General features: G+C 30.7%; 1 long non-coding RNA gene across 1 annotated transcript in view; it reads right to left on the reverse strand.

Annotated features, from left to right (window-relative positions):
* Nucleotides 1-868: 868 nt before the first annotated feature.
* The window catches only part of LOC111089708, a 5,875-nt gene continuing 1,592 nt past the window's right edge, over nucleotides 869-5,151 (reverse strand). The window contains exons 2-3 of the long non-coding RNA XR_002613934.1: nucleotides 4,605-4,688; nucleotides 869-2,941 (exon numbers count right to left, since the gene is read on the reverse strand). This is a non-coding gene — a long non-coding RNA (uncharacterized LOC111089708). The remainder of the gene's footprint in view (nucleotides 2,942-4,604; nucleotides 4,689-5,151) is intronic.

The raw sequence follows: 5,151 nt of genomic DNA on the forward strand, positions 1-5,151 counted from the left end.
TTTCAATATACTCTGTCACCGCGGGGATTACTCTCCTAATTACACCGGTATATTACATTAATTACTGGGTTAATTTTTTGGTTCTGGTCGATGTATATAGCTTGTTTTAATATACTCTGTCACCGCGGGGATTACTCTCCTAATTACACCGGTATATTACATTAATTACTGAGTTAATGTTATGGTTCTGGTCAGTATCGTTATTTTACCAGCTCAAAGTAGTTTCATACATAAGTCAATATTGTTATTCTACCAGCTAAACTTGTTTCATACATAAGTCAATATTGTTATTTTACCAGCTCAAACTAACATTATACCTAAATGAATATTCATTACATTTAACACTAACAAACGTTATTTCGCACAAGTGTTCTTTATAAGTGGTATAAAATAGAAGAGTTAAGATCAAATTTGAAGGTGATAATTTAATTAGATTTCTGTTGAAAAATAATATAACTAAATAGTTCAGAACTCAAAACAAACTTAGACAACTAACGAAGCCAATTCGTTCTATATCCCAAAAATTACATGATATTATAAAACAGTGGATAAGAAAACTGAAACCGATAATAGTTAGACTGTATTGAATTATCAATTAAATATTTTTACTATTAACGATAATTTCAGCCTATTCCGGAAATATCTCACGAGGTTCAGACAGTTAAAAAGAGTTAGTTTAGTCCTAACATCATATACTAAGTCAACATTAGAAAACAGTACTCATAGTTTAGCCCTAACATCATATACTAGGTCAACATTAGAAAACAATATTCATAGGCTTAACAATTAATTAAAATAAAATAAAGTATTTTAATCATTATAATCAATAATTTTAATTAAGTAACTATAATAGAACATGGAATGATTCACTTTTTTACGAAACATAAAAATTTAGGAATGGTTTCTTTCAGTCACGATTAAACAAATTAGAAGTTTATAAGGACATATAAGGTAATTGCAGATAAACTGGATCCACAAACCTTTTTTTTAATCTAAAGTTTGGTAAAAATTGAACAGAAAGAAATATTTACATAACCAAAACGAAATTGTAAGCTAATAATAGAGAGTCTTGCCTTATTGATCCTCGGGATTATTGTGAGAGATTTATTTAAGATTATGAGCAGTATAATCTCAGAATTGGATAAACAATATTGATTACGTAGTCTAGATGGTTTGACACCGATTTCAAATATACTAAAATGACCTTTACTGAGTTTCTTGATGATACGTAGGAGAGAGAATTTCAAATCACTCAAAAAGAATGAATCACTTAATGGATCAAGATGGGGATTTCAAAAGGTTGGCAATAGGATACTTCATATGGATGATAGGTTAGGGTATTCCAAGGTTAGCAATAGGATACTTCATATGGATGATAGGTTAGGGTATTCCAAGGTTAGCAATAGGATACTTCATATGGATGATAGGTTAGGGTATTCCAAGGTTAGCAATAGGATACTTTATATGGATGGCAGATGTATGGATTCCAAGATTAACAATAGGATACATCAAATTGATGGTTTACAATAGGATACTTCAAATGGATAGTAGGTTATTGTATTCCAAAGTTAAAAATAGGATACTTTATATGGATGGCAGATGTATGGATTCCAAGATTAACAATAGGATACACCAAATTGATGGTTTACGGGATTCCAAGGTTACAAGTAGGATATTTCTTGTGGATGGCAGGTTAGGGAATTCCAAAGCTAGCAATAGGATACTTCATATGGACAGGAGGTTAGAGAATTCCAAGATTAAAAACAAGATATTTCCTGTGGCTGGCTGGTTTTGGAATTCTAGGATTAGCAATAGGATGCTCTTGAAAGATACCAGGAGTTTTTTATGTCAATATTCACTATTAATAACCTACATTGATTCTAAAACACGTGTAGTTCACAACCATTAAGGCTTGTCACTATGTTCCATCTGCTAGTGTTCAGGATTACTAAGAAGGAATTTAAATCCTCGAACCTAAGCTTGATTCGATGCAAATTGGCGAATCGAAGAACGGAGTGGGGCTTACAATAATACAATAAGTTTCACTATTTTCTTTCACAAAGTTGAGGATAAAAAAAGTTAATTGAAGATACTAGAAGAAAACTTGCGAATTACGTATTTGTAAGGGGATACAGGATGGACTGTCCATATATTAGTGGTCTGGATACTTGAAGTTCTTTAAGTTTCTCATTGACACATTACTAACAGCACGAGATTCTTTCTGTTAAATGGTGTTTTTTATTCCTGTTGGTTTAGAGATTTTTGAAGCACGTGATAATGAATAACTTAGAGGACAATCCTAGAAAGCTCCATTAGAAATTTCAGAAGAATAGTTGACATATAATAATTTTTGCACATCAAACGTAACGTGAGATAATGTTTCGAGATTAAGACAGTCCCTTAAATCGACATCCAAGAAGTGATTAAAGAATTATTAGAACTTGTTCTTCTGACACATACATTCAGGACGACATCTCAGTTACGTCTCAAAAACCAGACTGTATTCGAAGCGTATATTTGTTAGTTCCTAGTCGATACAAGTCTATCAAAGAACGTTAGGACTGAATAGAAAGAAACTTTAGAAAATGAAAAACTCAGATGATTAAATTTTGTTTTAAGCTATTTTAATACGAGTCCAGTTTGAGCAACACCAGATGTCGCGGTAGTAGCTTGTCTTCTTTGTTAACTTTGGCACATACCAGAAGTAAGCTTTTCTAATTTTTCTTGTCTGTCAATCAACACTTTCAAATAACAATGACAGGCTCCTACTCGTAGCTCTTCCTTCGTCGGCACTGTCTGAAAAGTGCTTTTCTCAGCTTTCTGAGTTCCAAGTTCTTGACAAACACTGTTTAATGGCGTAACCAAGTAACAATAACCAGGAACACTGAGAGGACCTGCGGAGATGAGACAGACGACGCCGAGTCGGGAAGTGTACTTTTTTCTGGAAAAAAAAAGAAGAACAACAAAAAACAAGATGTCAAACCATCACATTTTATATAGTTTGAAGATTATTTTTAAAAACATTGTTGCTTGTCTGTCTGATGAACTCTTTCTTATCAATTATTAGTGGACACGCAAACTGGTATTTTATCAGCTATACACCAGGCGGATGGTACCGAAAACAGCTTCACAAATCATCTTATGTGGATTTTTAATGAATTTCAAAGTTTGTTTAGAAGTAAGATAAATTTATTCATATTTTCAATTGTTTCACTCGAAACAAACAACCTAGACATATACAGATACATTGTTAAAATAAGTATCCCAGACATATACTGATACATTGTTAAAATAAGTATCCTAGACATATACTGATACATTGTTAAAATAAGTATCCTAGACATACATAGATACACTGTTAAAATAAATATCATATACAGATACATTGTTAAAATAAGTATCCTAGACATATACAGATACATTATTAAAACCTAGACATATACAGATACATTGTTAAAATAAGTATCCCAGACATATACTGATACATTGTTAAAATAAGTATCCTAGACATATACTGATACATTGTTAAAATAAGTATCCTAGACATACATAGATACACTGTTAAAATAAATATCATATACTGATACATTGTTAAAATAAGTATCCTAGACATATACAGATACATTGTTAAAATAAGTATCCTAGACATATACAGATACATTATTAAAATAAGTATCCTAGACATATACATACTTATTTTAACAATGTGTCACCTAGACATATACAGATACATTGTTAAAATAAGTATCCCAGACATATACTGATACATTGTTAAAATAAGTATCCTAGACATATACTGATACATTGTTAAAATAAGTATCCTAGACATACATAGATACACTGTTAAAATAAATATCTACACATACATAGATACACTGTTAAAATAAGTATCCTACACATACATAGATACACTGTTAAAATAAGTATCCTACACATACAGATACATTGTTAAAATAAATATCATACATATACATAGATACACTGTTAAAATAAGTATCCTACACATACATAGATATATATTGCAAAATTTAAAAACCGCAGAACTAACTTAGCCCGCGAAGAGATATACTGAAATATAAAAAATTCACAACTAAAACACTTTACAATGTTTATTTTTTTAAAGTTTTGAAACAGAGTACCGAAAAGATTTTTATAACAAGTTTAGAATATTTTATTAGTTAATTTTCCAAGTTACTTGTTTCAACCCAATATTTTATGATGGTCCGTTAGTGTTGAGTTTATTACTTGATTTTTAAGTTGTTTCTTTCATTACACTACCTAATATTATTCTTTTTTCTTGGAATATTTTATTTCATAATGTTGATACGAAGTAACTCGGTTAATTTTTAATAAGATCCTATAGTTTCTGCAACGTTTTTACTTATTGAATCAATGCGTCGCTTCCAATACTTTTAAACGCAGTAACTAAACTTGGTTACACAAATATTTTACTTAATATATTAACGTAACTTAGCAGAACTTTTACTGGACTTTCTACGTCCTAGTTTGTTTTTGTAACAGGATTATCATAAGATAATCTATACGTTTCAGTACGGCAAATTTTGTCGCTCTGTTTGAAAATACTTAATGCCGGATATACCTACCGGAAACAACGGAGTGAGTTGTTGATGACGTAAGCTGAATGACGTAAGATAACGAGACCTTTTCTATTTCATCGGTTGTGACCCCTGTGAACAAGGAGATAGTCACCCACACAGATCTAAGGTTAAATTTATCAAAATAATATACTTAAAAATCTGGAATTAAACAAAGAATGCCCAAATGCCACATTTAGTACACGAAACAGGGCATTTTAAATCGAGTATTTTATATTTAGAACAGGAATTGTCCGCTCATTAGTTATAAAGAACTACGATATCACATATACATAGATGAGATATGTATATCATAATACGTGTATAGAGCTTGGCTATATCTATCATATCACATATACATAGATGAGATATGTATATCATAATACGTGTATAGAGCTTGGCTATATCTATCATATCACATATACATAGATGAGATATGTATATCATAATACATGTATAGAGCTTAGATATATCTATCATATCACATATACATAGATGAGATATGTATATCATAATACGTGTATAGAGCTTAGATATATCTATCATATCACATATA

This window comes from Limulus polyphemus, unplaced genomic scaffold, assembly GCF_000517525.1.
Source record: "Limulus polyphemus unplaced genomic scaffold, Limulus_polyphemus-2.1.2 Scaffold7120, whole genome shotgun sequence".
NCBI lineage: Eukaryota > Metazoa > Arthropoda > Merostomata > Xiphosura > Limulidae > Limulus > Limulus polyphemus.